The sequence below is a fragment of the Apodemus sylvaticus genome, unplaced genomic scaffold (assembly GCF_947179515.1).
Source record: "Apodemus sylvaticus unplaced genomic scaffold, mApoSyl1.1 scaffold_131, whole genome shotgun sequence".
Lineage (NCBI taxonomy): Eukaryota > Metazoa > Chordata > Mammalia > Rodentia > Muridae > Apodemus > Apodemus sylvaticus.
Window position 1 is genome coordinate 246,154 of NW_026263088.1, and position 22,850 is coordinate 269,003.

A 22,850-nucleotide genomic window follows, 5' to 3' on the forward strand; every position below is an offset into this window, starting at 1 on the left:
TTTACGAGAAGAAATAACGCATGGTAAAAAATTAGCTTGTATCTCCTAAACAACATGTTGTAACTCGAAAGGATTCGGTGTGGTGTTTACATCTAAAGGTGTAGCCTCAGAAGAGAACCCACAGGAGAATTTTCGTTCGTCAAAATTTTTTCAGAAAACCACGTTTTATGGAAATCCCGCATCGTGCGAAATTATCTTGTTTTTCCTAAACAACACGTTGTAACTCGAAAAGCTTTGGTATTGCATGTATGTCTAAGCGTGTAGCCTCAAAAGAGAACGCACAGGAGAGTATTCTCTCGAAAGAATATGTAAGAATACCACGTTATAAGGACATACAGTGTTGCAGAGTAAAGACAGATACATACATATTGGAAACACTTTACGAGAAAAAATAATACATCATACAAAATTAGCTTGTATTTCCTAAACAACACGTTGTAACGCGAAAAGATTTTGTGTGGCATGTACGTTGAAACGTGTAGCCTCAAAAGAGAACCCACAGGAGAATTTTCTTTCGTCAAAATATGTCGGAAAACCACGTTTTAAGGAAATCCCGCATCGTGCGAAATTATCTTGTTTTTCCTAAACAACACGTTGTAACTCGAAAAGCTTTGGTGTAAATAACACGTTGTAACTCGAAAATATTTGGTGTGGTGTTTACATCTAAATGCGTAGCCTCAAAAGAGAACCCACAGGAGAATTTTCTTTGGTCAAAATTTTTTCAGAAAACCACGTTTTACGGAAGTCCTGCATCGTGCGAAATTATCTTCTTTTTCCTAAACAACACGTTGTAACTCGAAAAGCTTTGGTGTTGCGTGTATGTCTAAGCATGTAGCCTCAAAAGAGAATGCACAGTAGAGTATTCTCTAGAAAGAATATGTAAGAATACCACGTTATAAGGAAATACAGTGTTGCAGAGTAAAGACAGATACTTACTTATTGGAAACACTTTACGAGAAGGAATAATACATCGTACAAAATTAGCTTGTATTTCCTAAACAACACGTTGTAACTCGAAGGATTTGGTGTGACGTGTAAGTTGAAACTTGTAGCCTCAAAAGAGAACCCACAGGAGAAGTTTCTTTCGTCAAAATTTGTCAGAAAACCACGTTTTAAAGAAATCCCGCATTGTGCGAAATTATCTTGTTTTTCCTAAACAACACATTGTAACTCGAAAAGCTTTGGTGTTGCGTGTATGTCTAAACATGTGGCCTCAAAGAGAACGCACAGGAGAGTTTTCTCTTGAAAGAATATATAAGAATACCACGTTATAAGGAAATACAGTGTTGCAGAGTAAAGACAAATACGTATGTATTGGAAACACTTTACGAGAAGAAATAACGCATCTTACAAAATTAGCTTGTATCTCCTAAACAACACGATGTAACTCGAAAAGATTTGGTGTGGCGTGTACGTCTAAACGTGTAGCCTCAAAAGTGAACTTACAGGAGTATTTTCTTTCGTCAAAATTTGTCAGAAAACCACGTTTTATGGAAATCCCTCATCGTGGAAATTATCTTGTTTTTCCTAAACAACACGTTGTAACTCGAAAAGCTTTGGTGCTGCGTGTATGTCTAAGCGTGTAGCCTCAAAAGAGAACGCACAGGAGAGTTTTCTCTCGAAAGAATATGTAAGAATACCGCGTTATAAGGAAATACAGTGTTGCAGAGTAAAGACAAATAAGTAAGTATTGGACACACTTTATGAGAAGAAATGACGCATCGTAAAAAATTAGTTGTATCTCCGAAACAACACGTTGTAACTCGAAAAGATTTGGTGTGACATGTACGTCTAAACGTGTAGCCTCAAAAGAGAACTCACAGGAGAATTTTCTTTCATCAAAATTTGTCAGAAAACACGTTTTAAGGAAATCTCGCATCGTGCAAAATTATCTTGTTTTTACTAAACAACATGGTGTAACTCGAAAAGCTTTGGTGTTGAGTGTTTGTCTAAGCGTGTAGCCTCAAAAGAGAACGCACAGGAGAGTTTTCTCTCGAAAGAATATGTAAGAATACCACGTTATAAGGAAATACAGTGTTGCAGAGTAAAGACAAATAAGTACATATTGGAAACACTTTAGGAGAATAAATAACGCATCGTAAAAAATTTGCTTGTATCTCGTAAACAACACGTTGTAACTCGAAAAGATTTGGTGTGGCTCATACGTCTAAATGTGTAGCCTCAAAAGAGAACCCACAGGAGAACTTTCTTTCCTCAAAATTTGTCAGAAAACCACGTTTTAAGGATATCCCGCATCGTGCAAAATTATCTTGTTTTTTCTAAACAACACGTTGTAACTCGAAAAGCTTTGGTGCTGCGTGAATGTCTATGCGTGTAGCCACTTAAGAGAACGCACAGGAGATTTTTCTCTCGAAAGGACATGTAAGAATACAACGTTATAAGGAAATACAGTGTTGCAGAGTAAAGACAAATACGTACTTATTGGAAACACTTTACGAGAAGAAATAACGCATCGTAAAAAATTAGCTCGTATCTCCTAAACAACACGTGGTAACTCGAAAAGATTTGGTGTGGCGTGCACGTCTAAACGTGTAGCCTCAAAAGAGAACCAACAGGAGAATTTTCTTTCGTCAAAATTTGTCAGAACACCATGTTTTAAGGAAATCCCGCATCGTGCGAACTTATCTTGTTTTTCATAAACAACACGTTGTAACTCGAAAGGTTTTGGTGTTGCCTGTATATCTAAGTGTGTAGCCTCAAAAGGGAACGCACAGGATAGTTTTCTCTCGACAGAATATGTAAGAATACCACGTTATAAGGAAATACAGTGTTGCAGAGTAAAGACAAATACTTACGTATTGGAAAAACTTTACGAGAAGAATTAACGCATAGTACAAAATTAGCTTGATTCTCCTAAACAACACATTGTTACTCGGAAGATTTGCTGTAGCGTGTACGTCTAAACGTGTAGCCTCAAAAGAGAACCCACAGGAGAATTTTCTTTCATCAAAATTTGTCAGAAAACCACGTTTTAAGGAAATCCCGCATTGTGCGAAATCATCTTTTTCCTAAACAACATGTTGTAACTCGAAAAGCTTTGGTGTTGCGTGTATGTCTAAGCGTGTAGCCTCCAAAGAGAACGCACAGGAGAGTTTACTGTTGAAAGAATATGTAAGAATACCACGTAATAAGGAAATACAGTGTTGCAGAGTAAAGGCAAATACATACGTATTGGAAACACTTAAACTTTACGAGAAGAAATAAGGCATCATAAAAAAAAATAGCTTGTATCTCCAAACAACACATTGTAACTCAAAAAGATTTGGTGTGGTGTGTACGTCTAAACGTGTAACCTCAATAGAGAAGCCACAGAAGAATTTTCTTTCGTCAAAATTTGTCAGAAAACCACGTTTTAAGGAAATCCCGCATCGTGGGAAATTATCTTGTTCTTCCTAAACAACACATTGTAACTCGAAAAGCTTTGGTGTTGCGTGTATGTCTAAGCGTGTAGCCTCAAATGAGAACGCACAGGAGAGTTTTCTCTCGAAAGAATATGTAAGAATACCACATTATAAGGAAATACAGTGTTGCAGAGTAAAGACATATTCTTACTTATTAGAAAAACTTTACGAGAAGAAATAACCTATCGTACAAAATTAGCTTGTATCTCCTAAACAACACGTTGTAACTTAAAAAGATTAGGTGTGGCCTGTACGTGTAAACGTGTAGCCTCAAAAGAGAACCCATAGGAGAATTTTCCTTGGTCAAAATTTGTCAGAAAACCACTTATTAAGGAAATCCCGCATCGCGCGAAATTATATTGTTTTTCCTAAACAACACGTTGTAACGCGAAAAGCTTTGGTGTTGCCTGTATGTCTAAGCGTGTAGCCTCAAAGGAGAACACACAGGAGAGTTTTCTCTCGAAAGAAAATGTAAGAATACCACGTTATAAGGAAATACAGTGTTGCAGACTAAAGGCAAATACGTACGTATTGGAAACACTTTACGAGAAGAAATAACGCATCGTACAATATTAGCTTGTATCTCCTAAACAACACGTTGTAACTCGAAAGGATTTGGTGTGGCGTGTACGTCTAAACGTGTAGCCTCAAAAGAGAACCCACAGGACAATTTTCTTTCGTCAAAAATTTTCAGAAATCCACGTTTTAAGGAAATCCCGCATCGTGCGAAATTATCTTGTTTTTCCTAAACAACACATTGTAACTCGAAAAGCTTTGGTGTTGCGTGTATGTCTAAGCGTGTAGCCTCAAAAGAGAACGCACAGGAGAGTTTTCTCTCGAAAGAATATGTAAGAATACCACGTTATAACGAAATACAATGTTGCAGAGTAAAGACAAATACGTATGTATTGGAAACCCATAAACTTTACGAGATGAAATAAAGCATCGTACAAAATTAGCTTGTATCTCCTAAACAACACGTTGTAACTCGAAAGGATTTGGTGTGGCATGTACGTCTAAACGTGTAGCCTCAAAGAGAACCCACTGGACAATTTTCTTTCATCAAATTTTGTCAGAAAACCACGTTTTAAGGAAATCACGCAACATGAGAAATATCTAGTTCTTCCTAAACAACACGTTTTAACTCGAAAAGCTTTGGTGTTGGGTGTATGTCTAAGCATGTAGCCCCAAAAGAGAACGCAGAGGAGAGTTTTCTCTCGAAAGAATATGTAAGAATGCCACGTTATAAGGAAATACAGTGTTGCAGAGTAAAGACAAATATTTATTGGAAAAACTTTACAAGAAGAAATAACGCATCGTACAAAATTAGCTTGTATCGCCTAAACAACACGTTGTAACTTAAAAAGATTTGGAGTGGCCTGTACGTCTAAACGTGTAGTCTCAAAAGAGAACCCATAGGAGAATTTTCTTTGGTAAAAATATATCAGAAACCACGTATTAAGGAAATCCCTCATTCTGCGAAATTATCTTGTTTTTCCTAAACAACACGTTGTAACGCGAAAAGCTTTGGTGTTGCGTGTAGGTCTAAGCGTGTAGCCTCAAAAGAGGATGCACAGGAGAGTTTTTTCTCGAAAGAATATGTAAGAATACCACGTTATAAGGAAATACAGTGTTGCAGACTAAAGGCAAATACATACGTATTGGAAACACTTTACTAGAAGAAATAACGCATCGTACAAAATTAGCTTGTATCTCCTAAACAACACGTTGTAACTCGAAAAGATTTCGTGTGGCATGTACGTCTAAACGTGTAGCCTCAAAAGTGAACCCACAAGAGAATTATCTTTCGACAAAATTTTTCAGAAACCACGTTTTAAATAAATCCCGCATCGTGCGAAATTATCTTGTTTTTCCTAAACAACACATTGTAACTCGAAAAGCTTTGGCGTTGCGTGTATGTCTAAGCGTGTAGCCTGTAAAGAGAACGCACAGGAGAGTTTTCTCTCGAAAGAATATGTAAGAATACCACGTTATAAGGAAATATAATGTTGCAGAGTACAGACAAATACTATTGGAAACACTTTAAGAGAAGAAATAATGCATCGTACAAAATTAGCTTGTATCTCCTAAACAACACGTTGTAACTAGAAAAGATTTGGTGTGGCTCTTACCTCTACACGTGTAGCCTCAAAAGAGAACCCACAGGAGAACTTTCTTTCGTCAAAATTTTTCAGACAACCACGTTTTATGGAAATCTCGCATCGTGCGAAATTATCTTGTTTTTCCTAAACGACACATTGTAACTCAAAAAGTTTGGCGTTGCGTGTATGTCTAAGCGTGTAGCCTGTAAAGAGAACGCACAGGAGAGTTTTCTCTCAAAAGAATATGTAAGAATACCACGTTATAAGGAAATACAATTTTGCAGAGTAAGGACAAATAAGTACTTATTGGAATCACTTTATGAGAAGAAATAACGCATCTTACAAAATTAGCTTATATCTCCTAAACAACACGTTGTAACTCGAAAAGATTTGGTGTGACGTGTACGTCTAAACATGTAGCCTCAAAAGAGAACCCACAGGAGAACTTTCTTTCGTCAAAATTTTTCAGAAAACCACGTTTTATGGAAATCTAGCATCATGCGAAATTATCTTGTTTTTCCTAAACAACATGTTGTAACTCGAAAAGCTTTGGCATTGCATGTATGTCTAAGCGTGTAGCCCAAAAGAGAACGCACAGGAGACGTTTCCCTCGAAAGAATATGTAAGAATGCCACGTTATAAGGAAATACAGTGTTGCAGAGTAAAGACAATTAGGCACGTATTGGACACACTTTACAAGAAGAAATAACGCATCGAACAAAATTTGCTTGTATCTCCTAAACAACAAGTTATAACTCGAAAAGATTTGGTGTGGCGTGTACGTCTAAACCTGTAGCCTCAAAGGACAACGCACAGGAGAACTTTCTTTCGTTAAAATTTGTCAGAAAACCACGTTTTAAGGATATCTCGCATCGTGCAAAATTATCTTGTTTTTCCTAAACAACACGTTGTAACTCGAAAAGCTTTGGTGTTACGTGTATATCTAAGCGTGTAGCCTCTAAAGAGAACGCACAGGAGAGTTTTCTCTCGAAAGAACATGTAAGAATACAATGTTATAAGGAAATACAGTGTTACAGAGTAAAGACAAATACGTACATATTGGAAACACTTTATGAGAAGAAATAACGCATCGTACAAAATTAGCTTGTATCTCCTAAACAACACGTGATAATTCGAAAGGATTTAATGTGGCGTGCACGTCTAAACATGTAGCCTCAAAAGAGAACCCACAGGAGAATTTTCTTTCGTCAAAATTTGTCAGAACACCAAGTTTTAAGGAAATCCCGCATCGTGCGAAATTATCTTGTTTTTCATAAACAACACGTGGTAACTTGAAAAGCTTTGGTGTTGCCTGTATGTCTAAGTGTGTAGCCTCAAAAGGGAACACACAAGATAGTTTTCTCTCGAAAGAATGTGTAAGAATACCACGTTATAAGGAAATACAGTGTTGCAGAATAAAGACAAATACGTAAGTATTGGACACACTTTACAAGAAGAAATAAAGCATCGTACAAAATTAGCTTTTATCTCCTAAACAACACGTGGTAACTCGAAAGTATTAGGTGTGGCGTGCACGTCTAAACGTGAAGCTTCAAAAGAGAACCAACAGAATAATTTTCTTTCGTCAAAATTTGTCAGAAAACCATGTTGTAAGGAAATCCAGCATCGTGCGAAATTATCTTGTATTTTTAAAACAACACGTTGTAACTCAAAAAGCTTTGGTGGTGCCTGTATGTCTAAGAGTTTATCCTCAAAAGGCAATGCACAGGATAGTTTTCTCTCGAAAGAATATGTAAGAATACCACGTTATAAGGAAATACAGTGTTGCAGAGTAAAGACAAATACATACGTATTGAAAACACTTTACGAGAATTAATGCATTATAAAAAATTAGCTTGTATCTCCTAACAACACGTTGTAACTCGAAAAGATTTGGTGTGACGTGTACGTCTAAATATGTAGCCTCAAAAGAGAACCCAAAGGAGAATTTTCTTTCGTCAAAATTTTTCAGAAAACCAGGTTTTTAGGAATTCCCTCATCGTGCGAAATCATCTTCTTTTTCCTAAACAACATGTTGTAACTCTAAAAGCTTTGGTGTTGCGTGCTTGTCTAATCGTGTAGCCTCAAAAGAGAATGCACAGGACAGTTTTCCCTCGAAAGAATATGTAAGAATACCATGTTATAAGGAAATACAGTGTTGCAGAGTAAAGACAAATATGTAAGTATTGGAAACACTTTAAGAGAAGAAATAGCGCATCGTACAATATTTGCTTGTATCTCCTAAACAACACGTTGTAACTCAAAAATATTTGGTGTGGCTCGTACGGCTACACGTGTAGCCTCAAAAGAGAACCCACAGGAGAACATTCTTTCGTCAAAATTTGTCAGAAAACCACGTTTTAAGGAAATCCCGCATCGTGCAAAATTATCTTGTTTTTCCTAAACAACACGTTGTAACTCGAAAAGCTTTGGTGTTGCGTGTATGTCTGAACATGTAGCCTCTAAAGAGAATGCACAGGAGAGTTTTCTCTCGCAAGAACATGTAAGAAAACAACGTTATAAGGAAATACAGTGTTGCAGAGTAAAGACAAATACATATGTATTGGAACCACTTTACGAAAAGAAATAACGCATCATACAAAATTAGCTTGTATCTCTTAAACAACACGTGGTAACTCGAAAGGATTTGGTGTGGCGTGCACGTCTAAACGTGTAGCCTCAAAAGAGAAGCCACAGGAGAATTTTCTTTAGTCAAAATTTGTCAGAAAACCACGTTTTAAGGAAATCCCGCATCGTGCAAAATTATCTTGTTTTCCATAAACAACACGTTGTAACTCGAAAAGCTTTGGTGTTGCCTGTATGTCTAAGCGTGGAGCCTCAAAAGAGAAGGCACAGGAGAGTTTTCTCTCGAAAGAATATGAAAGAATACCACGTTATAAGGAAATATAATGTTGCAGAGTACAGACAAATACTATTGGAAACACTTTAAGAGAAGAAATAATGCATCGTACAAAATTAGCTTGTATCTCCTAAACAACACGTTGTAACTCGAAAAGATTTGGTGTGGCTCGTACCTCTACACATGTAGCCTCAAAAGAGAACCCACAGGAGAACTTTCTTTCGTCAAAATTTTTCAGACAACCACGTTTTATGGAAATCTCGCATCGTGCGAAATTATCTTGTTTTTCCTAAACGACACATTGTAACTCAAAAAGCTTTGGCGTTGCGTGTATGTCTAAGCGTGTAGCCTGTAAAGAGAACGCACAGGAGAGTTTTCTCTCGAAAGAATATGTAAGAATACAACGTTATAAGGAAATACAGTGTTGCAGAGTAAAGACAAATAAGTACGTATTGGAAAACTTTACGAGCAGAAGTAACGCATCTTACAAAATTAGCTTGTATCTCCGAAACAACACGTTGTAACTCAAAAAGATTTGGTGTGCCGTGTACGTCTAAACGTGTAGCCTCAAAAGAGAACCCACAGGAGAATTTTCTTTCTTCAAAATTTTTCAGAAAACCACGTTTTAAGGAAATCCTGCATCGAGCGAAATCATGTTCTTTTTCCTAAGCAACATGTTGTAACTCAAAAAGCTTTGGTGTTGCGTGTATGTGTAAGCGTAGAGCCTCAAAAGAGAAGGCATAGGAGAGTTTTCTCTCGAAAGAATATGTAAGAATACCACGTTATAAGGAAATACAATTTTGCAGAGTAAAGACAAATAAGTACTTATTGGAAACACTTTATTAGAAGAAATAACACATCGTAAAAAATTAGCTTGTATCTCCTAAACAACACGTTGTAACTCAAAAAGATTTGGTGTGACGTGTACGTCTAAACATGTAGCCTCAAAAGAGAACCCACAGGAGAACTTTCTTTCGTCAAAATTTTTCAGAAAACCACGTTTTATGGAAATCTCGCATCATGCGAAATTATCTTGTTTTTCCTAAACAACACGTTGTAACTCGAAAAGCTTTGGCGTTGCGTGTATGTCTAAGCGTGTAGCCCAATAGAGAACGCACAGGAGACGTTTCCCTCGAAAGAATATGTAAGAATACCACGTTATAAGGAAATACAGTGTTGCAGAGTAAAGACAATTAAGTACGTATTGGACACACTTTACAAGAAGAAATAACGCATCGAACAAAATTTGCCCTATCTCCTAAACAACAAGTTATAACTCGAAAAGATTTGGTGTGGCGTGTACGTCTAAACCTGTAGCCTCAAAAGACAACGCACAGGAGAACTTTCTTTCGTTAAAATTTGTCAGAAAACCACGTTTTAAGGATATCCCTCATCGTGCAAAATTATCTTGTTTTTCCTAAACAACACGTTGTAACTCGAAAAGCTTTGGTGTTGCATGTATATCTAAGCGTGTAGCCTCTAAAGAGAACGCACAGGAGAGTTTTCTCTCGAAAGAACATGTAAGAATACAATGTTATAAGGAAATACAGTGTTGCAGAGTAAAGACAAATACATACATATTGGAAACACTTTACGAGAAGAAATAACGAATCGTACAAAATTAGCTTGTATCTCCTAAACAACACGTGATAATTCGAAAGGATTTCATGTGGCGTGCATGGCTAAACATGTAGCCTCAAAAGAGAACCCACAGGAGAATTTTCTTTCGTCAAAATTTGTCAGAACACCAAGTTTTAAGGAAATCCCGCATCGTGCGAAATTATCTTGTTTTTCATAAACAACACGTTGTAACTTGAAAAGCTTTGGTGTTGCCTGTATGTCTAAGTGTGTAGACTCAAAAGGGAACGCACAAGATCGTTTTCTCTCGAAAGAATGTGTAAGAATACCACCTTATAAGGAAATACATTGTTGCAGAGTAAAGACAAATACGTACGTATTGGACACACTTTACGAGAAGAAATAAAGCATCTTACAAAATTAGCTTGTATCTCCTATACAACACGTGGTAACTCGAAAGGATTAGGTGTGGCGTGCACGTCTAAACATGAAGCTTCAAAAGAGAACCAACAGAATAATTTTCTTTTGTCAAAATTTGTCAGAAAACCATGTTGTCAGGAAATCCAGCATCGTGCGAAATTATCTTGTTTTTTAAAAACAACACGTTGTAACTCAAAAAGCTTTGGTGTTGCCTGTATGTCTAAGTGTTTAGCCTCAAAAGGGAATGCACAGGATAGTTTTCTCTCGAAAGAATATGTAAGAATACCAAGTTATAAGGAAATACAGTGTTGCAGAGTAAAGACAAATACGTACATATTGGAAACACTTTAGGAGAATTAACTCATTATAAAAAATTAGCTTGTATCTCCTAAACAACAAGTTGTAACTCGAAAAGGTTTGGTGTGACGTGTACGTCTAAATATGTAGCCTCAAAAGAGAACACAAAGGAGAATTTTCTTTCGTCAAAATTTTTCAGAAAACCAGGTTTTTAGGAAATCCCTCATCGTGCGAAATCATCTTCTTTTTCATAAACAACATGTTGTAACTCGAAAAGCTTTGGTGTTGCGTGCTTGTCTAATCGTGTAGCCTCAAAAGAGAATGCACAGGAGAGTTTTACCTCGAAAGAATATGTAAGAATATGATGTCATAAGGAAATACAGTGTTGCAGAGTAAAGACAAATATGTACGTATTGGAAACACTTTACGAGAAGAAATAGCGCATCGTACAATATTTGCTTGTATCTCCTAAACAACACGTTGTAACTCAAAAATATTTGGTGTGGCTCGTACGACTACACGTGTAGCCTCAAAAGAGAACCCACGGGAGAACTTTCTTTCGTCAAAATTTGTCAGAAAACCACGTTTTAAGGAAATCCCGCATCGTGCAAAATTATCTTGTTTTTCCTAAACAACACGTTGTAACTCGAAAAGCTTTGGTGTTGCGTGTATGTCTGAGCATGTAGCCTCTAAAGAGAATGCACAGGAGAGTTTTCTCTCGCAAGAACATGTAAGAATACAACGTTATAAGGAAATACAGTGTTGCAGAGTAAAGACTAATACATACATATTGGAACCACTTTACGAAAAGAAATAACGCATCATACAAAATTAGCTTGTATCTCTTAAACAACACGTGGTAACTCGAAAGGATTTGGTGTGGCGTGCACGTCTAAACGTGTAGCCTCAAAAAAGAAGCCACAGGAGAATTTTCTTTAGTCAAAATTTGTCAGAAAACCACGTTTTAAGGAAATCCCACATCGTGCAAAATTATCTTGTTTTCCATAAACAACACGTTGTAACTTGAAAAGCTTTGGTGTTGCCTGTATGTCTAAGCGTGGAGCCTCAAAAGAGAAGGCACAGGAGAGTTTTCTCTCGAAAGAATATGAAAGAATACCACGTTATAAGGAAATATAATGTTGCAGAGTAGAGACAAATACTATTGGAAACACTTTAAGAGAAGAAATAATGCATCGTACAAAATTAGCTTGTATCTCCTGAACAACACGTTGTAACTCGAAAAGATTTGGTGTGGCTCGTACCTCTACACGTGTAGCCTCAAAAGAGAACCCACAGGAGAACTTTCTTTCGTCAAAATTTTTCAGACAACCACGTTTTATGGAAATCTCGCATCGTGCGAAATTATCTTGTTTTTCCTAAACGACACATTGTAACTCAAAAAGCTTTGGCCTTGCGTGTATGTCTAAGCGTGTAGCCTGTAAAGAGAACGCACAGGAGAGTTTTCTCTCGAAAGAATATGTAAGAATACAACGTTATAAGGAAATACAGTGTTGCAGAGTAAAGACAAATAAGTACGTATTCGAAAACTTCACGAGCAGAAGTAACGCATGTTACAAAATTAGCTTGTATCTCTGAAACAACACGTTGTAACTCGAAAAGATTTGGTGTGCCGTGTACGTCTAAACGTGTAGCCTCAAAAGAGAACCCACAGGAGAATTTTCTTTCTTCAAAATTTTTCAGAAAACCACGTTTTAAGGAAATCCTGCATCGTGCGGAATCATATTCTTTTTCCTAAGCAACATGTTGTAACTCAAAAAGCTTTGGTGTTGCGTGTATGTCTAAGCGTGGAGCCTCAAAAGAGAAGGCATAGGAGAGTTTTCTCTCGAAAGAATATGTAAGAATACCACGTTATAAGGAAATACAATTTTGCAGAGTAAAGACAAATAAGTACTTATTGGAAACACTTTATGAGAAGAAATAACGCATCGTAAAAAATTAGCTTGTATCTCCTAAACAACACGTTGTAACTCAAAAAGATTTGGTGTGACGTGTACGTCTAAACATGTAGCCTCAAAAGAGAACCCACAGGAGAACTTTCTTTCGTCAAAATTTTTCAGAAAACCACGTTTTATGGAAATCTCGCATCATGCGAAATTATCTTGTTTTTCCTAAACAACACGTTGTAACTTGAAAAGCTTTGGCGTTGCATGTATGTCTAAGCGTGTAGCCCAAAAGAGAACTCACAGGAGACGTTTCCCTCGAAAGAATATGTAAGAATGCCACGTTATAAGGAAATACAGTGTTGCAGAGTAAAGACAATTAAGTACGATTGGACACACTTTACAAGAAGAAATAACGCATCGAACAAAATTTGCTTGTATCTCCTAAACAACAAGTTATAACTCGAAAAGATTTGGTGTGGCGTGTACGTCTAAACCTGTAGCCTCAAAAGACAACGCACAGGAGAACTTTCTTTCGTTAAAATTTGTCAGAAAACCACGTTTTAAGGATATCCCGCATCGTGCAAAATTATCTTGTTTTTCCTAAACAACACGTTGTAACTCGAAAAGCTTTGGTGTTGCGTGTATATCTAAGTGTGTAGCCTCTAAAGAGAACGCACAGGAGAGTTTTCTCTCGAAAGAACATGTAAGAATACAATGTTATAAGGAAATACAGTGTTGCAGAGTAAAGACAAATACATACATATTGGAAACACTTTACGAGAAGAAATAACGCATCGTACAAAATTAGCTTGAATCTCCTAAACAACACGTGATAATTCGAAAGGATTTCATGTGGCGTGTACGGCTAAACATGTAGCGTCAAAAGAGAACCCACAGGAGAATTTTCTTTCGTCAAAATTTGTCAGAACACCAAGTTTTAAGGATATCCCGCATCGTGCGAAATTATCTTGTTTTTCATAAACAACACGTTGTAACTTGACAAGCTTTGGTGTTGCCTGTATGTCTAAGTGTGTAGCCTCAAAAGGGAACGCACAAGATAGTTTTCTCTCGAAAGAATGTGTAAGAATACCACGTTATAAGGAAATACATTGTTGCAGAGTAAAGACAAATACATACGTATTGGACACACTTTACGAGAAGAAATAAAGCATCTTACAAAATTAGCTTGTATCTCCTAAACAACACGTGGTAACTCGAAAGGATTAGGTGTGGCGTGCACGTCTAAACATGAAGCTTCAAAAGAGAACCAACAGAATAATTTTCTTTCGTCAAAATTTGTCAGAAAACCATGTTGTATGGTAATCCAGCATCGTGCAAAATTATCTTGTTTTTTAAAAACAACACGTTGTAACTCAAAAAGCTTTGGTGTTGCCTGTATGTCTAAGTGTTTAGCTTCAAAAGGGAATGCACAGGATAGTTTTCTCTCGAAAGAATATGTAAGAATACCACGTTATAAGGAAATACAGTGTTGCAGAGTAAAGACAAATACGTACGTATTGGAAACACTTTAGGAGAATTAACGCATTATAAAAAAATTAGCTTGTATCTCCTAAACAACACGTTGTAACTCGAAAAGATTTGGTGTGCCGTGTACGTCTAAATATGTAGTCTCAAAAGAGAACCCAAAGGAGAATTTTCTTTCGTCAAAATTTTTCAGAAAACCAGGTTTTTAGGAAATCCCTCATCGTGCGAAATCATCTTCTTTTCCTAAACAACATGTTGTAACTCGAAAAGCTTTGGTGTTGCGTGCTTCTCTAATCGTGTAGCCTCAAAAGAGAATGCACAGGAGAGTTTTCCCTCGAAAGAATATGTAAGAATAACATGTTATAAGGAAATACAGTGTTGCAGAGTAAAGACAAATATGTACGTATTGGAAACACTTTACGAGAAGAAATAGCGCATCGTACAATATTTGCTTGTATCTCCTAAACAACACGTTGTAACTCAAAAATATTTGGTGTGGCTCGTACAGCTACACGTGTAGCCTCAAAAGAGAACCCACAGGAGAACTTTCTTTCGTCAAAATTTGTCAGAAAACCACGTTTTAAGGAAATCCCGCATCGTGCAAAATTATCTTGTTTTTCCTAAACAACACGTTGTAACTCGAAAAGCTTTGGTGTTGCGTGTATGTCTGAGCATGTAGCCTCTAAAGAGAATGCACAGGAGAGTTTTCTCTCGAAAGAACATGTAAGAACTCAACGTTATAAGGAAATACAGTGTTGCAGAGTAAAGACAAATACATATGTATTGGAACCACTTTATGAAAAGAAATAACGCATCATACAAAATTAGCTTGTATCTCTTAAACAACACGTGGTAACTCGAAAGGATTTGGTGTGGCGTGCACGTCTAAACGTGTAGCCTCAAAAGAGAAGCCACAGGAGAATTTTCTTTAGTCAAAATTTGTCAGAAAACCACGTTTTAAGGAAATCCCGCATCGTGCAAAATTATCTTGTTTTCCATAAACAACACGTTGTAACTCGAAAAGCTTTGGTGTTGCCTGTATGTCTAAGCGTGGAGCCTCAAAAGAGAAGGCACAAGAGAGTTTTCTCTCCAAAGAATATGAAAGAATACCACGTTATAAGGAAATATAATGTTGCAGAGTAGAGACAAATACTATTGGAAACACTTTAAGAGAAGAAATAATGCATCGTACAAAATTAGCTTGTATCTCCTAAACAACACGTTGTAACTTGAAAAGATTTGGTGTGGCTCGTACCTCTACACGTGTAGCCTCAAAAGAGAACCCACAGGAGAACTTTCTTTCGTCCAAATTTTTCAGACAACCACGTTTTATGGAAATCTCGCATCGTGCGAAATTATCTTGTTTTTCCTAAACGACTCATTGTAAATCAAAAAGCTTTGGGGTTGTGTGTATGTCTAAGCGTTTAGCCTGTAAAGAGAACGCACAGGAGAGTTTTCTCTCGAAAGAATATGTAAGAATACCACTTTATAAGGAAATACAATGTTGCAGAGTAAAGACAAATATGTACGTATTGGAAACACTTTAAGGGAAGAATTAACGCACCGTAAACAATTAGCTTGTTTCTCCTAAACAACACGTTGTAACTCGAAAAGATTTGGTGTGGCATGTACGTCTAAACGTGTAGCCTCGAAAGAGAACCTACAGGAGAATTTCCTTTCTTCAAAAATTTTCAGAAAACCACGTTTTAAGGAAATCCCGCATCGTGCGAAATCATCTTCTTTTTCCTAAACAACATGTTGTAACTCGAAAAGCTTTGGTGTTGCGTGTATGTGTAAGCGTGGAGCCTCAAAAGAGAAGGCACAGGGGAGTTTTCTCTCGAAAGAATATGTAAGAATACCACGTTATAAGGAAATACAATTTTGCAGAGTAAAGACAAATAAGTACATATTGGAAACACTTTACGAGAAGAAATAACGCATCATACAAAATTAGCTTGTATCTCCTAAACAACATGTTGTAACTTGAAAAGATTTGGTATGACGTGTACGTCTAAAAGTGTAGCCTCAAAAGAGAACCCACAGGAGAATTTTATTTCATCAAAATTTGTCAGAAACCACGTTTTAAGGAAATCTCGCATCGTGCGAAATTATCTTGTTTTTCCTAAACAACACGTTGTAACTCGAAAACCTTTGGTGTTGCATGTATGTCTAAGCGTATAGCCTCAAAAGAGAACGCACAGGAGAGTTTTCTCTCGAAAGAATATGTAAGAATAGCACGTTATAAGGAAATACAATGTTGCAGAGTAAAGACAAATGCTATTGGAAACACTTTAAGAAAAGAAATAATGCATCGTACAAAATTAGCTTGTATCTCCTAAACAACACTTTGTAACTCGAAAAGATTTGGTGTGGCTCGTACCTCTACATGTGTAGCCTCAAAAGAGAACCCACAGGAGAACTTTCTTTCGTCAACATTTTTCAGACAACCACGTTTTATGGACATCTCGCATCGTGCGAAATTATCTTGTTTTTCCTAAACAGCACATTGTAACTCGAAAAGCTTTGGCGTTGCGTGTATGGCTAAGCGTGTAGCCTCTAAAGAGAACACACAGTAGAGTTTTTTCTCGAAAGAATATGTAAGAATACAACGTTATAAGGAAATAAAGTGTTGCAGAGTAAAGAAAAATACGTACATATTGGAAACACTTTATGAGAAGAAATAACGCATCATACAAAATTAGGTTGTATCTCCTAAACAACACGTGGTAACTCGAAAGGAATTGGTGTGGCGTGTACGTCTAAACATGTAGCCTCAAAAGAAAACCCACTGAAGAATTTTCTTTCGTCAAAATTTTTCAGAAAACTACGTTTTAAGGAAATCCTGCATCGTGCGAAATTATCTTGTTTTTCATAAACAACACGTTGTAACTCGAAAAGCTTTGGTGTTGCCTCTTTGTCTAAGTATGTAGCCGCAAAAAAGAAAGCACGGGATAGTTTTCTCTCGAAAGAATATGTAAGAATACCACGTTATAAGGAAATGCAGTGTTGCAGAGTAAAGACAAATACGTAAGTCTTGGAAACACTTTACGAGAATAATTAACACATCCTAAAAAATTAGCTTGTATCTCCGAAACAACAAGTTGTAACTCGAAAAGATTTGGTGTGGCATGTTCGTCTAAACGTGTAGCCTCAAAAGAGAACCCACAGGAGAATTTTCTTTCGTCAAAATTTTTCAGAAAACCGCGTTTCAAGGAAATCCCGCATCGTGCGAAATCATCTACTTTTTCCTAAACAACATGTTGTAACTCGAAAAGCTTTGGTGTTGCGTGTATGTGTACGCGTGTAGCCTCAAAAGAGAAGGCACAGGAGAGTTTTCTCTTGAAAGATTATGTAAGAATACCACGTTATAAGGAAATACAATTATGCAGAGTAAAGACAAATAAGTACATATTGGAAACCCTTTACGAGAAGAAATATCACATCGTACAAAATTAGCTTGCATCTCCTAAACAACACATTGTAACTCTAAAAGATTTGGTGTGACATGTACGTCTAAACGTGTAGCCTCAACAGAGAACCCACAAGAGAATTTTCTTTCATCAAAATTTGTCAGAAACCAGGTTTTAAGGAAATCTCGCATCGTGCGAAATTATCTTGTTTTTCCTAAACAACACGTTGTAACTCGAAAAGCATTGGTGTTGCGTGTGTGTCTAAGCGTGTAACCTCAAAAGAGAATGCACAGGATAGCTTTATCTCGAAAGAATATGTAAGAATAACACGTTATAAGGAAATACAATGTTGCAGAGTAAAGACAAATACTTACTTACTGGAAACACTTTGCGAGAAGAATTAACGCATCGAAAAAAATTAGCTTGTATCTCCTAAACAACACGTTGTAACTCGAAAAGATTTGGTATGGCATGTACGTCTAAACGTGTAGCCTCGAAAGAGAACCCACAGGAGAATTTTCTTTCTTCAAAATTTTTCAGAAAACCACGTTTAAGGAAATCCCGCATCATTCGAAATCATCTTCTTTTTCCTAAACAACATGTTGTAACTCGAAAAGCTTTGGTGTTGCGTGTATGTGTAAGTGTGGAGCCTCAAAAGAGAAGGCACAGGAGAGTTTTCTCTCGAAAGAATATGCAAGAATACCACGTTATAAGGAAATACAATTTTGCAGAGTAAAGACAAATAAGTACTTATTGGAAACACTATGAGAAGAAATAAGGCATCGTACAAAATTAGCTTGTATCTCCTAAACAACACGTTGTAACTCGAAAAGATTTGGTGTGACATGTATGTCTCAACGTGTAGCCTCAAAAGAGAACCCACAGGAGAACTTTCTTTCGTCAAAATTTTTCAGAAAACCACGTTTTATGGAAATCTCGCATCGTGCGAAATTATCTTGTTTTTCCTAAACAACACGTTGTAACTCGAAAAGCTTTGTCGTTGCGTGTATGTCTAAACGTGTAGCCCAAAAGAGAACGCACAGGAGAGTTTTCTCTCGAAAGAATATGTAAGAATACCACGTTATAAGGGAATACAGTGTTGCAGAGTAAAGACAATTAAGTACATATTGGAAACACTTTACGACAAGAAATAACGCATCGTACAAAATTAACTTGTATCTCCTAAACAACACGTTGTAACTCGAAAAGATTTGGTGTGGCGTGTACGTCTAAACCTGTAGCCTCAAAAGACAATGCACAGGAGAACTTTCTTTCCTCAAAATTTGTCAGAAAACCACGTTTTAAGAATATCTGCATCGTGCAAAATTATCTTGTTTTTCCTAAACAGCACGTTGTAACTCGAAAAGCTTTGGTGTTGCGTGTATGTCTGAGCATGTCGCCTCTAAAGAGAATGCACAGGAAAGTTTTCTCTCGCAAGAACATGTAAGAATTCAACATTATAAGGAAATACAGTGTTGCAGAGTAAAGACAAATACGTAAGTTTGGAAACACTTTACGAGAAGAAATAAAGCATCGTACAAAATTAGCTTGTATCTCCTAAACAACACGTGGTAACTCGATAGGATTTGGTGTGGCGTGTACCTCTAAACGTGTAGCGTCAAAAGAGTACCCACAGGAGAATTTTCTTTCGTCAAAATTTGTAAGAATACCACGTTTTAAGGAAATCCCGCACCATGCGAAATTATCTTGTTTTTCATAAACAACACGTTGTAACTCGAAAAGCTTTGGTGTTGCCTGTATGTCTAAGTGTGTAGCCTCAAAATGGAACGCACAGGATAGTTTTCTATCGAAAGAATATGTAAGAATACCACGTTATAAGGATATACAATGTTGCAGAGTAAAGACAAATACATATGTGTTGGAAACACTTTACGAGAAGAATAAACACATCGTAAAAAATTAGCTTGTATCTCCTAAACAACACGTTGTAACTCGACAAGATTTGGTGTGGCATGTACGTCTAAATGTGTAGCCTCAAAAGAGAACCCACAGGAGAATTTTCTTTTGTCAAAATTTTTCAGAAAACCACGTTTTAAGGAAATCCCGCATCATGCGAAATCATCTTCTTTTTCCTAAACAACATGTTGTAACTCGAAAAGCTTTGGTGTTGCGTAGATGTGTAAGTGTGGAGCCTCAAAAGAGAAGGCACAGGAGAGTTTTCTCTCGAAAGAATATGTCAGAATACCACGTTATAAGGAAATACAATTTTGCAGGGTAAAGACAAATAAGTACATATTGGAAACACTTTACGAGAAGAAATAACGCATCATACAAAATTAGCTTGTATCTCCTAAACAACACGTTGTAACTTGAAAAGATTTGGTGTGACGTGTACGTCTAAAAGTGTAGCCTCTAAAGAGAACCCACAGGAGAATTTTATTTCATCAAAATTTGTCAGAAACCACGTTTTAAGGAAATCTCGCATCGTGCGAAATTATCTTGTTTTTCCTAAACAACACGTTGTAACTCAAAAAGCTTTGGTGTTGCGTGTATGTCTAAGCGTGTAGCCTCAAAAGAGAACGCACAGGAGAGTTTTCTCTCGAAAGAATATGTAAGAATACCACGTTATAAAGAAATACAGTGTTGCAGAGTAAAGACAAATGCAATTGGAAACACTTTAAGAGAAGAAATAATGCATCGTACAAAATTAGCTTGTATCTCCTAAACAACACGTTGTAACTCGAAAAGATTTGGTGTGGCTCGTACCTCTACATGTGTAGCCTCAAAAGAGAACCCACAGGAGAACTTTCTTTTGTCAACATTTTTCAGACAACCACGTTTTATGGAGATCTCGCATCGTGCGAAATCACCTTGTTTTTCCTAAACAGCACATTCTAACTCGAAAATCTTTGGCGTTGCGTGTATGTCTAAGTGTGTAGCCTCTAAAGAGAACGCAGAGTAGAGTTTTCTCTCGAAAGAATATGTAAGAATACAACATTATAACGAAATAAAGTGTTGCAGAGTAAAGAAAAATACGTACATATTGGAAACACTTCACGAGAAGAAATAACGCATCATACAAAATTAGGTTGTATCTCCTAAACAACATGTGGTAACTCGAAAGGAATTGGTGTGGCGTATACGTCTAAACATGTAGCCTCAAAAGAGAACCCACTGAAGAATTTTCTTTCATCAAAATTTTTCAGAAAACTACGTTTTAAGGAAATCCTGCATCGTGCGAAATTATCTTGTTTTTCATAAACAACACGTTGTAACTCGAAAAGCTTTGGTGTTGCCTCTTTGTCTAAGTGTGTAGCCGCAAAAGGGAAAGCACGGGATAGTTTTCTCTTGAAAGAATATGTAAGAATACCACGTTATAAGGAAATGCAGTGTTGCAGAGTAAAGACAAATACGTAAGTCTTGGAAACACTTTACGAGAATAATTAACACATCCTAAAAAATTAGCTTGTATCTCCGAAACAACACGTTGTAACTCGAAAAGATTTGGTGTGGCATGTTCGTCTAAACGTGTAGCCTCAAAAGAGAACCCACAGGAGAATTTTCTTTCGTCAAAATTTTTCAGAAAACCACGTTTCAAGGAAATCCCGCATCGTGCGAAATCATCTACTTTTTCCTAAACAACATGTTGTAACTCGAAAAGCTTTGGTGTTGCGTGTATGTGTACGCGTGTAGCCTCAAAAGAGAAGGCACAGGAGAGTTTTCTCTTGAAAGATTATGTAAGAATACCACGTTATAAGGAAATACAATTATGCAGAGTAAAGACAAATAAGTTCATATTGGAAACCCTTTACGAGAAGAAATATCACATCGTACAAAATTAGCTTGCATCTCCTAAACAACACATTGTAACTCTAAAAGATTTGGTGTGACATGTACGTCTAAACGTGTAGCCTCAACAGAGAACCCACAAGAGAATTTTCTTTCATCAAAATTTGTCAGAAACCAGGTTTTAAGGAAATCTCGCATCGTGCGAAATTATCTTGTTTTTCTTAAACAACACGTTGTAACTCGAAAAGGTTTGGTGTTGCGTGTGTGTCTAAGCGTGTAACCTCAAAAGAGAATGCACAGGATAGCTTTATCTCGAAAGAATATGTAAGAATACCACGTTATAAGGAAATACAATGTTGCAGAGTAAAGACAAATACTTACGTACTGGAAACACTTTACGAGAAAAATTAACGCATCGAAAAAAATTAGCTTGTATCTCCTAAACAACACGTTGTAACTCGAAAAGATTTGGTATGGCATGTACGTCTAAACGTGTAGCCTCGAAAGAGAACCCACAGGAGAATTTTCTTTCTTCAAAATTTTTCAGAAAACCACGTTTTATGGAAATCCCGCATCATGCGAAATCATCTTCTTTTTCCTAAACAACATGTTGTAACTCGAAAAGCTTTGGTGTTGCGTGTATGTGTAAGTGTGGAGCCTCAAAAGAGAAGGCACAGGAGAGTTTTCTCTCGAAAGAATATGCAAGAATACCACGTTATAAGGAAATACAATTTTGCAGAGTAAAGACAAATAAGTACTTATTGGAAACACTTTATGAGAAGAAATAACGCATCGTAAAAAATTAGCTTGTATATCCTAAACAACACGTTGTAACTTGAAAAGATTTGGTGTGACATGTATGTCTCAACGTGTAGCCTCAAAAGAGAACCCACAGGAGAACTTTCTTTCGTCAAAATTTTTCAGAAAACCACGTTTTATGGAAATCTCGCATCGTGCGAAATTATCTTGTTTTTCCTAAACAACACGTTGTAACTCGAAAAGCTTTGTCGTTGCGTGTATGTCTAAGCGTGTAGCCCAAAAGAGAACGCACAGGAGAGTTTTCTCTTGAAAGAATATGTAAGAATACCACGTTATAAGGAAATACAGTGTTGCAGAGTAAAGACAATTAAGTACATATTGGAAACACTTTACGACAAGAAATAACGCATCATACAAAATTAACTTGTATCTCCTAAACAACACGTTGTAACTCGAAAAGCTTTGGTGTTGCGTGTATGTCTAAGCTTGTAGCCTCAAAAGAGAACTCACAGGAGAGATTTCTCTTGAAAGAATATGTAAGAATACCATGTTATAAGGAAATACAGTGTTGTAGAATAAAGACAAATACTTACATATTGGAAACACTTTACAAGAAGAAATAACGCATCGTAAAAAATTTGCTTGTATCTCCTAAACAACAAGTTGTAACTCGAAAAGATTTGGTGTGGCGTGTACGTCTAAACCTGTAGCCTCAAAAGACAATGCACAGGAGAACTTTCTTTCGTCAAAATTTGTCAGAAAACCACGTTTTAAGAAATATCTGCATCGTGCAAAATTATCTTGTTTTTCCTAAACAACACGTTGTAACTCAAAAAGCTTTGGTGTTGCGTGTATGTCTGAGC